Genomic DNA, 13,588 nt, shown 5'->3' with positions numbered 1-13,588 from the left:
CCCAACAGTGCCCAAGGGTATGGGGGGTGGGTGCAGAGGACTCCCAGCAGTGCCCAGCAGTGCCCATAAGTACCCAACAGTATAGAGGGTGGGTGCAGAGGACTCCCAGCAGTGCCCAACAGTGCCCAACAGTATAGGGGTGGGTGCAGAGGAGTCCCAGCAGTGCCCAGCAGTGCCCAACAGTATAGGGGGTGGGTGCAGAGGACTCCCAGTAGGGACCAACAGTGCCCAACAGTATAGGGGGTGGGTGCAGAGGACTCCCAGCAGTGCCCAGCAGTGCCCAACAGTATAAGGGTGGGTGCAGAGGACTCCCAACAGTGCCCAAGGGTATAGGGGGTGGGTGCGGAGGACTCCCAGCAGTGCCCAGCAGTGCCCAAGGGTATAGGGGGTGGGTGCAGAGGACTTCCAGCAGTACCCAGCAGTGCCCAACAGTGCCCAACAGTATAGGGGGGTTGTGCAGAGTACTCCCAGCAGTGCCCAACAGCATGGGGGTGGGTGCAGAGGACTCCCAGCAGTGCCCAACAGTGCCCACTAGTATAGGGGTGGGTGCAGAGGACTCCCAACAGTGCCCAAGGGTATAGGGATGGGTGCAGAGGACTCCCAGCAGTGCCCAGCAGTGCCCAAGGGTATAGGGGGTGGGTGCAGAGGACTCCCAGCAGTGCCCAACAGTGCCCAACAGTGCCCAACAGTATAGGGAGTGGGAGCAGAGGTCTCCCAACAGTGCCCAAGGGTATAGGGGGTGGGTGCGGAGGCCTCCCAGCAGTGCCAAGCAGTGCCCAACAGTATAAGGGGTGGGTGCAGAGGACTCTCAGCAGTGCCCAGCAGTGCCCAACAGTATAGGGGGTGGGTGCAGAGGACTCGCAGCAGTGCCCAACAGTGCCCAACAGTATAGGGGGTGGGTGCAGAGGACACCCATCAGTGCCCAAGGGTATAGGGGGTTGGTGCATATGACTCCCACCAGTGCCCAGCAGTGCCCAACAGTATAGGGGGTGGGTGCAGAGGACTCCCAGCAGTGCCCAATAGTCCCCAACAGTATAGGGGGTGGGTGCAGAGGACTCCCAGCAGTGCCAAACAGTGCCCAACAGTATAGGGGGTGGGTGCAGAGGACTCCCAGCAGTGTCCAGCAGTGCCCAACAGTGCCCAACAGTATAGGGGGTGGGTGCAGAGGACTCCCAGCAGTGCCCAGCAGTGCCCAACAGTGCCCAACAGTATAGGGGGTGGGTGCAGAGGACTCCAGCAGCACCCAACAGTGCCCAACAGTATAGGGGGTGCATGCAGAGGACTCCCAGCAGTGCCCAGCAGTGCCCAACAGTATAGGGGGTGGGTGCAGAGGACTCCCAGCAGTGCCCAACAGTGCTCAACAGTATAGGGGGTGGGTGCAGAGGACTCCCAGCAGTGCCCAGCAGTGCCCAACAGTATAGGGGGTGGGTGCAGAGGACTCCCAACAGTGCCCAAGGGTATTGGGGGTGGGTGCAGAGGACTCCCAGCAGTGCCCAGCAGTGCCCATAAGTGCCCAACAGTATAGAGCGTGGGTGCAGAGGACTCCCAGCAGTGCCCAACAGTGCCCCACAGTATAGGGGGTGGGTGCAGAGGAGTCCCAGAAGTGCCCATCAGTGCCCAACAGTATAGGGGGTGGGTGCAGAGGACTCCCAGCAGTGACCAACAGTGCCCAACAGTATAGGGGGTGGGTGCAGAGGACTCCCAGCAGTGCCCAGCAGTGCCCAACAGTATAGGGGTGGGTGCAGAGGACTCCCAACAGTGCCCAAGGGTATAGGGGGCGGGTGCAGAGGCCTCCCAGCAGTGCCCAGCAGTGCCCAACAGTATAGGGGGTGGGTGCAGAGGACTCCCAGCAGTGCACAACCATATAGGGGGTGGGTGCAGAGGACTCCCAACAGTGCCCAATGGTATAGGGGGTGGGTGCAGAGGACTCCCAGCAGTGCCCAGCAGTGACCAACAGTATAGGGGGTGGGCGCAGAGGACTCCCAGCAGTGCCCAGCAGTGCCCAACAGTATAGGGGTGGGTGCAGAGGACTCCGAACAGTGCCCAAGGGTATAGGGAATGGGTGCAGAGGACTTCCAGCAGTGCCCAACAGTGCCCAACAGAATAGGGGGTGGGTGCAGAGGACTCCCAGCAGTGCCCAACAGTATAGGGGGTGGGTGCAGAGGACTCCCAACAGTGCCCAAGGGTATAGGGGGTGGGTGCAGAGGACTCCCAGCAGTGCCCAGCAGTGCCCAACAGTATAGGGGTGGGTGCAGAGGACTCCCAACAGTGCCCAAGGGTATAAGGGGTGGGTGCAGAGGACTCCCAGCAGTGCCCAGCAGTGCCCAACAGTATATGGGGTTGGTGCAGAGGACTCCCAACAGTGCCCAAGGGCAAAGCGGGGTGGGTGCAGAGGACTCCCAGCAGTGCCCAGCAGTGCCAAACGGTATAGGGGGTGGGTGCAGAGGACTCCCAACAGTGCCCAAGGGTATAGGGGGTGGGTGCAGAGGACTCCCAGCAGTGCCCAGCAGTGCCCAACAGTATAGGGGGTGGGTGCAGAGGACTCCCAGCAGTGCCCAAGGGTATAGGTGGTGGGTGCAGAGGACTCCCAGCAGTGCCCAACAGTGCCCAACTGTATCGGGGGTGGGTGCAGAGGCCTCCAGCACTGCCCAGCAGTGCCCAGCAGTGCCCCACAGTATAAGGGATGGGTGCAGAGGACTCCCAACAGTGCCCAAGGGTATAGGGGATGGGTGCAGAGGACTCCCAGCAGTGCTCAGCAGTGCCCATCAGTGCCCAACAGTATAGGGGGTGGGTGCAGAGGACTCGCAGCAGTGCCCAGCAGTGCCCAACAGTGCCCAACAGTATAGGGGGTGGGTGCAGAGGACTCCCAGCAATGCTCAGTCATAGGGGTGTGCATGTCCATCATCATATAGCAAGTACATGCCTGTATGTGTACATCCCTAACTGGGGACACTCATGATAGTTGCATATCAACACATCACACACAGCTTTGACCTACTCCACGGAGAACGGTATCCTGTCACACACTCTGTGACACACCACATGTGGGTGTATTGTCAGATCCCACATGTATATCCACCCGTCTAGTTCGCTGGCACACACCCCTCCATCATGACTCAATAGTGTGTAGTCATGTAACAGACCACCAAAGAAATGAAGCACAAATGGACTAATGAAGTGTCTTGTACATCCCGGACATGATGTCAATGTCCAAGTGGTGCAACATGTACTCCCTCATGGATGTAACAGGGTAGTAATCCCCTAGATACAAAGAACCAACAAACTGCACACACACCAATCTAGAAATTTTGCTGCAACATTGGGATAGCACAAACATACCATGGTCCCCCTCATTACCATCAGGAAATAGACATATGTTACAATACCCAAAAATGAACATTACACCAACTCATAGGCACACAGCAGCTAAAGTAATTTCCTGAAAAGAAAAAGTTCTGAATGAAAAATGAAAAGCTTTATTCAGCCCAACAATCTAAAATATGCAAGTAATGAGTCCAGGCTCACAAAAGGCCAATGGCCAGTCCAAATAAATGTCCCCAACAGTGGTGGCGTTGTGGATGTTGACACACCCAAACTTGCCTGCACATGGAGTTCAGATGTCTGTGGACACATGGGGGGCACCATCGGAGTCAGGGTCCGGCACCGCAGGGACAGGAGAGGGAAGGGCAGGTGTAGTGGGTGCAGGTTGGGTGGATTCCTCCACAGTGGCCGGTGCAGCGCAAAAGGATGACAAATATTCTCTGCTGCACATTGCTGCCACTTCTGACAAACTACTACTTGAACCCGGGGACACAATGGGGGTGGAGGTAGAGGACTGTGAGTCAGGTGTCATGTGTCTGTGGATGCGTGTGTGACGTCTGTCCCCTCTCCCTGTGGGTGTGCCTACATCCCCTTGAGATTGGGTGCATGGAGATTTGCGTTTTGACTGCTGTGTGGGTGTGCTGGGTGTGTCTGTTGTGGTGTCTGATCTGTGGCGTCTGCGTGTACGTTGGACAGGTATGGGAGCGGGTGATGTGGATGGGTCTGAAGGAGGGGGGGCTGACGCTGCAGGATGGACAGTGCTGCCGTCAGTGAAGACTCCATGGCTGCCAAACTCTGACTTTGGCCAGACATGGCTGCTGACATGTCCTCCATGTATGGCAACAACTGTGTCATGATGTGTGTTTGGCCATGGAGGACAGTCAGCATTGACGTCTGGCCAACTTGGATCTGCCGGAGCAGGTCCACAGACTCAGCACTGAGGGCAGCAAGGGAGACAGGGGCAGGGGCTGCGGTGCCGGGGACAAAGGAGACACGGGGGGTAGCACGGACCCTAGGGACCCTAATAACTGGGAGGGTGGAGATGGGTCTGGAGGAAGAGGGGGCAGGCATAGTTGTTGTAGATGGCATAGCTGCATATTCCCCCTCCTCCTGGGAGTCCGAATCCGAGCCGTCCGCATGGTATGAGGTGTCGTGCTCATGAGGTCCGGCCACCCGACTCCCCTCACCCTCTGTGCCACTGCCTCCCTCCGACTCCTCAAAGCTGGCGGCACTGTTGCTGGGTCCCTCTGTCTGGTCCGTGCCTGTGTCTCCTCCAGGTTGTGGTGATGATGCTGTTGCCAACGAGAAAATGATAAATATATCAGTCACCTGTACACATCAGACATATCAGCAACAAATCATTTGGGGACATTCTAATCATGGCATGCATCATGAGTTACATGCCACATAACTCTGCACATATATAAGTCTAGTAATGCGCAATTGTAATAGACACAACGCTTATTGCATACAAAGATACAAGTAACAGACCAGAACACAACTTGGATGACAGTCACAATGATGAGCCACTGCCTGTCAACAGGATAGGTGTTGATCAATCACCGTTCAGTTGCCCACTCTGCCACCCAAGTCCAGACATGGTCATGTTCAAATCTGTTAGACCCTGTGTCACATGGGAACAGTCCTGCCCGGACTGCCATGTGATGCCATCCCTGGACCTGAAACTAGTTTTCCATCTCCTCTCACTGGCATCACAGCTGTCTACAGCCAGGCTTGTGTGAAACACCGATGTGTATACAAACAAGCATGGCTGAAGACATCTGTAATGCCAGAAAGTGGTTCCAGAAACCTTGTTACCGGCCCAGGGAAGGCATGGCTTGACAATTATGGCTAGACTGTTCCCATGAGGCACATGGACAGACAGATTTGCACATGACCATGTTTGAACTTGGGGGCAGAGTGTGCAACAGCGAGGTGATGGATAAAACCCTGACCTGTTGACTGGGTGTGAGTATATGATTGGTACAGAGGCTCCCTCCATCACCACTCACTTTAGTGACACTCCTCACAGGGGCATCTATCCCCGGACCATACAGTTGCTAGCACATAACACACACTGGCTGTCAAGTGAAGTGCACACATGTACAAAATCCAGAAAAAGACAAAGCTAATGTGCCTACAATTGTGAATGTGAAACACATTGATGCATTCTTGACACATCCGCAACCACATGGAAAATGTGAATACAGTAGTGTGGACACCAAGACAAAACTGCGTTGCACAACCAACCCATACATGTAGCATACATCGATGTGGAACAATCATCTCTGTGAGCCAATAACATCCTCTGTAAATCCGACAATGACTGCATTGTCCAGCAGCACAGGCTAAGTGCAAGTGCATAGTGACAAGTTCACATCAGAAATAACATACACAGCACACCACTGACAAGACTAAACAGGCAGGCCCATCACACCTCCCATGCACAACACCCTAATCACTCTGTCAATGTGAGTGATACAGCTCAAGTAGTGGGTCTCAATAACTGGGCAGCTATATAAACTAAGCCAAGGTCACAATGTGTGGCTGCCCATCAATATTAGTCCCAAACAACCTGGAACATTTCTTGTGAATATGCACACACACACTGCCCAGTGTGAGTATGCACAAGCCTGATTTTGTATACATGGACAGTGTGCACATGTAGCTAACACACGAGAAATACAAAGTATACCAGTGACAAAGGCCACTGAGGCAGACCCGTGCAGAACTCCATGTTGAGACTCATGATCAGTGCCAAAATATCATGAAGGGCAACTACAGTGCACAGGTCCTGCAACAGTTAAGGTACAAACAAGTGTCACAGTCCAACCTCCAACATGATGATGTGCTAAGCAATATGCATACTAATACATTGCACCCTAGGAGGACATGCTCAAAAATGAAATACCCAAAGCAGGGGACAAATGTGGAGGAGGGGAAGGGATGTAAAAGAGCATCTGCTGAATATGGGGCTTTGCAATGACAATGCATAAAGCGCCTGTCTGACCAGACCACCCCAACTGTGGGAGTGTTACCAAGCTTCGGAACACTGCAGGTAGCAAGTGACACACATGACAACAAAGTGCCATGTACCTACCCCCTCCCTGCTGCTGTCCCTCCTGCAACTGCCTATGGAGGTCTGGGAAAACCACGGCAAGGACCCGGAACAGGGTGGGGGTGAGGTGACGTGTGCGCCATACCGGCGTGGAGCTTCAAGCTTCAGCTGCACCCGGGCGCTACGGCGGCTCTAGCACCGGATGTCCTGCCACCTCTTGTGGATGTTCCGGATCTTGCGATGAGGGCCCCCCTCAGACCTGCCATCCCTGACAGCCCTGGCTATGTCCAGCCAGATCTCCCCCTTCTCATAGGCAGATACCTGTGAGGAAGACATTGTGAAACAACATCAGTACACCTGCACCATGTCCCAAAGACACACACTTGCACCACATTAACGATGACAACAGGGCAGAGGATGCTGACAGGACTTGCATCATTGTCCATGTGAATGTGGCCTGTGAGCAAACACCAATGCACTACATGCCATTGAAAGGCAACAGATGCCCTAAGGGGTGCTAGCCACTCACTGAGCATGGCTAACACTGAACAAGATATGCTATTGCAGTGTGGTGGACAGCACGTGACATGCTGTCACATATCCCACTACACCTACGAACTCTCAGCAGACCACACATGCTCTAGTGAATGCACTTAGCACAATGCCGGTAAGCAGTAAACACTATTTAGCTACATCATTCACTGCATGGTAGATACCTTAATGTACACACCAGGCACTCACTCCAAATTGCATTGCATCTCTCTGTCCCATAAATACACAATGGCTGTAGTGACACTCATACATTCATCACTCACCTGATCCCCTGGTTTCCCGTACAGCTTGCTGTAGTTAGGTAGGAGGGCATCCAGCAGGGCCTGGTTCTCCTCCTCACTGAATGCAGGTGCCCTCTCCATGCTCAGCAAAATCAGGGTCCAGGGAATGCAGAGACAGCAGCAGTGTTGTCCACTCCAATGTTGTGCAGGCAAGTGCCCTCTCACAGCCACATGCAGCCTTAAATCTGTGCTGCTGAGGGGCTGTCAGTCTCAGGAAGACAGTGTGATAGGGCAGATTACTTTGCATCCTATGTTTCATCCAATCCCATTCCACATAAGGCCCTGACACACATGTGCATGGTTTAAAATGTGAGCTCTAGCTACACAACAAACATTGCAACATTGTATAGTTTTGGCCTACTGAATTTTGCAGAACACCTGTAGCACACTCAAATCTCTGTTTCCTTGACAACTAGCCTGCATTCTGGGCATTCTATTCGTCCCCTAGGTGTTCCATATGTATTTTCAGGGATCCACACACAAGTACGGTGCGTGATTCGTTGCAAATGGCAGTTTTCGATAGTGAGACGAACCGTACACACGCACGCACCAGTGGGGTAGGCTCCGCACGCGTATGGCTACAAGGCAATAGTGAGATGACCCGTACACATGCACGCACCAGTGGGGTACGCTCCGCACGCGTATGGCTACAATGCAATAGTGAGACGACCCGTACACACGCACGCACCAGTGGGGTACGCACCTCACGCGTATGGCTACAATGCAATAGTGAGACGACCCGTACACACGCACCCACCAGTGGGGTACGCTCCACACGTGTATGGCTACAATGCAACAGTGAGACAACCCATACACACGCACGCACCAGTGGTGTACGCTCCACATGCGGACCCGTACACACGCACGCACCAGTGGAGTGCGCTCCGCACGCGTATGGCTACAATGCAATAGTGAGACGACCCGTACACACGCACGCACCAGTGGGGTACGCTCCACACGCGAATGGCTACCATGCAATAGTGAGATGACCCGTACACACGCACGCACCAGTGGGGTACGCTCTGCATGCGTATATCTACAATGCAACAGTGAGACGACCCGTACACACACACGCACCAGTGGGGTACGCTCCACACGCGTATGGCTACAATGCAACAGTGAGACGACCGGTAAACACGCACGCACCAGTGGGGTACTGGGTGTCTCACATGCTATAGTGAATGCATGTGTACAGTGCGTTTCACAAGCTCACGCATGGCACCATTACTATAGTGATAACAGGAAAACACATGGCAGGGATGTGGGTGTGAGGTCATTATGAGGATGTCCATGTATGTGTTGGCATGGCATACTAACATGAGCAGGCCCTAGGTGTGGCACACAGTTATATAGCAGAGGGCATGTGATCTAGTGGCACAGTTGATGTGTGATGTGTTGTGGAGACATGACATTTGTGATGTGCCACTATGTGGTTCACATTACCTTGACACTTGTCACATGAGTAACATCATGAACATGTTGTTATTCACATGAACACTGGGATGGCACACTCTTCAGTATGGGCATCTGTCACATGATGCCAGGGACAGGGGCACTGTCTCACTTTACCAATTGACGCTCTGCATGACCCTGTGTGACAATGTAATGTGTGTGCCATGTAATAGATTGGACATGCTGTTTGTATCGGGTAAACGTAATCCTCTTTAGGTGCATCTATGATGGGTCTGTGTTGTGATTGCAAAAGTCTCACATGTACGCATACCATGCCACAGGGGCATTTCTACTGCTCATGTGTGTGAGATGGCATCAGAGAGCATTTGGCCACAGACATACAGATCTGCATTCAGAGGATGGCTGTTGTGTAGTCTTGTAAAATGCACAACTCATGCACAATATCACTGAAATGTAAAATATATAGCACATGTGACGTGGGTGTGTTCCTTGCAGTCAGCTGTATGGATGTGTTGACAACCTTCTCATGCAGGTTACGTGACGTGTGTCACTGACATGATACATTGGTCTGCTAACTCAGACATGCCCAGATGATCATTTGTGTGCATGTCATGTCCATTTCACAGCCAACAGGTGAATCAGTTTTGTTGTAGGAGTGCCAACTAGCTGGCATAAGTGTCCATGATGTATAGCCCACGGCAGATTCATAAGTGATTTCATGTGTTTAAGCAGTGTTGATTGTGCTATGTACATTGTAATTGTTGTTTGCTAATAGTTGTACACCTTTTTACTCAAACATGTCGTGCAGGGCACCCCCTCTACCAAGGCCGTTGCCTGACTTGGATGCCATGAGGGAACGTGATTGCATCCGCCGCTACAGATTGCCTCAAGAGTTGATTCAGAAGTTGACGGACAAGCTGGAACCACATCTCCAACCGCGACACAGGTATCCAACTGCGCTGACACCCAAGGTAAAGGTGATGGCAGCCCTACATTTCTTTGCCACAGGTACGTTCCAATTCACCATAGATGATGTGGGGGGGATGTCCCAGACCATGTTCAGCCGTGTACTACGTGATGTCTTAGCTGCTATGTTGCAGCACATTGATGAATTCATTAAGTTCCCTACTCCACAAGAGTTGAACAATGTCAAGGGTGCATTCTATGCCCTGGGACACATGCCACATGTAATTGGGTCCATTGATGGGACACATGTTGGACTGGTGCCACCACAGGCTCAGGAGCAGGCCTTCTGCAACAGGAAACATTACCACTCCATAAATGCCCTGGTGGTGTGTCTTGCTAACATGATGATTTCCCATGTTTGTGCATGTTTTCCCGGATCATGCCACGATGCATTCATCATGAGGCGGAGCAGGGTACCACAGATGATGCTGCAGCTGTGCAACCATCGGGCATGTCTTGTTGGTGGGTAAACACTGTTTCTCATGTATGTCTCAATGTTATTTATCTCTCTCACGGCTTCTCATTACAAACTCATTGCCATGATGTATTGTTGTAGGAGACACCGGATATCCGAACATGCCGTGGCTCATGACTCCACTACGCAACCCCAGAACTGCTGCAGACCAGCGGTACAATAATGCACACGGGTAGACCAGGCGTGTGATAGAGCGTACGTTTGGACTCCTGAAGAGCCGGTTCAGGTGTCTCGACAAGACAGGTGGATCCCTACCATACTCCCCGCTCAAGGTGTGTGACATCTTCACCGTGTGCTGCATGCTGCACAACATGGCAGTGGAGAAGGACGTGCCACTCATCCTGGATCCTGATAATGAGGAACATCCACCCAGGATGCTAGCGATGAGGAGGAGGAGGATGATATCCGGAGTCAGCTCATACGCAACTTCTTCTCATAACGGTGAGTACCTGTAAAATAGTGTCCAAGCTACTACCATAGAGTGACATGTGTAGCATACAGTCTGTCCAGCAGACTGTATACAATGTCACTTTGATGTTTGTGGTGCAGTGTCACACAAGTGACGATGTCATGCCACACACATGAGCGCAATGATTGAACTTTGAACGTACAAGTGTACTACATTGTTAGTGTATTGTACATGACCATGTCTGAATGAATATATTCAGTACGTGACCCCTTGTGTGCCTGCCCTTTCCAGATCGCCCTGCCTGTTATCTATTTGTGTCATCTTGGTCCTCCTGCAATTCCTCTTGATGATAGCAACGTCGGATGAATCTGCGTACCCTGCACGGACATGTGGAAATGTCAGTTTGGGTAAGGATTCCAAACAGGCAGTTTATTGTTGGTATGGTTTTTGATTATGTGGAAACTGTTCATGCGCATGTTGTAGGCCCATACATACATGTCACATTACCATGTATCAAATTTCATGTTGCACCACTCCCATGACAAGACAGTCACCTTTCTTGACAGTCATCTGTAGTTGAGTTTTCACTTTGGTGAATGCATCAATGTGTGATAACATTGACCCTGACACATTGCGGATGGCACGGGTTGCCATTATGTGTGACATCACAAACACAGGCTCCGTGGAGAATTGCAGCCTCACTGTGTGCAGCAGGATGTGTCTGAATCATCCACTCAACCTTGTGGGCCAGTACAGTTTGATTTCCAGTAAACCATGTTGTGCCGGTGTGGGCCAGTGCATGTCCCACATGTTCTGTCAACTGTCCTGTGAGTCTGTTTGCATGGATGCATTGCCCCTTGTAGCAGTATGTCATGTCACTGTCATGTCGTTACCTCAATGCCGGTGGAGAACAGTGCTTCGCTAGCCTTCTCAGTAAGTTGATGTTAACTTTCCATTCTCATGATGCCAGGTATGTTGCGCTGATTACATCACAACGTTGGGCTGTAGCAAATGTTCACACTTACGTGGCACCAGTCGGGTGAGGTAATTGCCCGAAATCTCTTGTGCCATGCAGCATGTCCTGGTCACGGTAGGGTTGTTTTTGTTGCTTTGTTCCTATTTACTCGCTTTTGAGTTTGGTTACACATGCTTGTCCTGTCTAGCATAGTAAGGCACAGTTGCAAGAGGTAATGACTGGCCCCTATGGGGCTTCCTGGTGTTTAGGTTATTTCCTTCCTCATTTGAGGAGCTGCTTACTGCTCTTGCGGGTGATGTCTACTTTCCCTTCATGACCCTTACTGATTCACAGGGCTGACTATGGATTGTTGGCTTTGTGTCATTTGCACTGCTATACGTCACAATTACTGAGATAGCGAGCATCAATCATACACTCTGTTCATGACTGCATGGATCTAATTGCATTGTAGCAGCCTAATGAGCGTCATACATGCACCATTTTGGTGACAACCTCTACTAACTCTCATGTGTCCGTGTTGAAGGATCTGATCTTGTCTCATTGCAAGATCTGTGATCAGTAATAGGACACAGTGGCAGTGGTTACACTACACAGGTGTGAGTGGTACAGTCTAGGTGTCAAGGTAATCTGTGAATCTGTATTGAAAAGTATGGAATCCTTATGCTTGTTTTGCTTTGTTTCAGATCTCCATCCCTGCAGTTCCCATCCTCATCTTCCCTCGCCTGATCGCCCTAATGTGTCTGTCATTTGTAGTCAGACCAAGGGGATATTGGGAGATAGAACCCTTCCAGCATCACACCACTCTGATGATCACAGGTACGGACAGTCCCTGGCAGTTGTGTGGAGAGTGTTTCACTAGCATTACAGGTAACATCATTGCATGAGTGTTATTGTCGTCAGAGCAATGCCATTGGGCATGTGAATTGGCTGGGGCAGCATGGCCTTGCAACTAACTTCATCCTATTGTGTAGGAACTGTGTTTCACACAGTATATTGTGCCTCATTGCTGTCACCGCCGTTATCTTTCCAGTCTGCATGCGTTCAATATGGCATTGTTTACAATGATTGTTCATATGTGGTTATGTGTACAGTGACAACAAGCATGCTGTTCGTAATGGCTAATGGACAAAATTGTGCATGATGTACATGGTTGTGTACGTGTTGTGTAGCTTGCTACACACAACGTGCAGGCTACAGCTGCTGACTCAGTGTGTCCTGTGCCCCGCTTGGCATTATGGCGACTCGTCCTGTGGCCGTGATGTTTGGTGAATGTTCACACATTTTCACGCAGTGACCCATGGTTAACCAGCCACTAGTGGCTCACATACACATGTCACATATTGCCTGGCAAGAATCCTTGGGTTGTGTGCTTGGTTAGCATGTTCTCTCGCCCCTTCTGCCGTCATGTGTTCACTCATCCCGGCTGTTGCATCCCCAGCCACAACGCTGCACCACGTGGCCCAATCCAGCAACACACACACCTATGCGATACTCCTCCATCCATCCATTATTGAAGCATGCCGCAGCTTGTCTGTGCCACTGTTGCACAACCGCCATTACAAAGGCAGGTCCGTCAGCACCTGCAACATGCACACTGCAAGACACTCAGCTCATTTGATGACACATGTGACAGCATCAGAATAAAGTAGTTTAGCTAGCAAGTCTCTCCCCTTTTTAATAGTGGCGGCCGATTGTCTTTGGCTATCATAGGGGTTCCAGGTGCACACACACTTTAGTTTCACCTTAATTTATATGAGGGAACATAGAGGTTGTTTATTTGGGCACCATATTTATATTAGTTAGGGAATCACTATTTGTATTTTCCTTTTCGTTCTTTACTCACACGAAGAGAGAGTGGCCGATGCTGAGAAGTGGGTAAACTGGCAGATGTCTGTCAGGAATCCCTCGGTGTTGCTACTATGAGGCTCTCTCTCTTGGCTCACTTCATTTTAAATTTTTAGAGTGGGATCAGACCTTGGTGTAATTTTTATGAAAACGTGAAACACACCATGACCCTATGGATTAGTGTCAAGGTACACATCAAAGGCAGTAGTATAAATTGGCCATGTAACTCTGCCATTGGTCGTAAGAAATTTGGTGTGAGGTGGGTTAGGCCTTTTTGTTGTTGAACAGTGTC

This window comes from Lissotriton helveticus, chromosome 1_1 (assembly GCF_964261635.1).
Source record: "Lissotriton helveticus chromosome 1_1, aLisHel1.1, whole genome shotgun sequence".
Classification (NCBI taxonomy): Eukaryota; Metazoa; Chordata; class Amphibia; order Caudata; family Salamandridae; genus Lissotriton; species Lissotriton helveticus.
The sequence above is the reverse complement of the archived record's forward strand: the minus strand, read 5'-3'. Positions refer to the sequence as shown.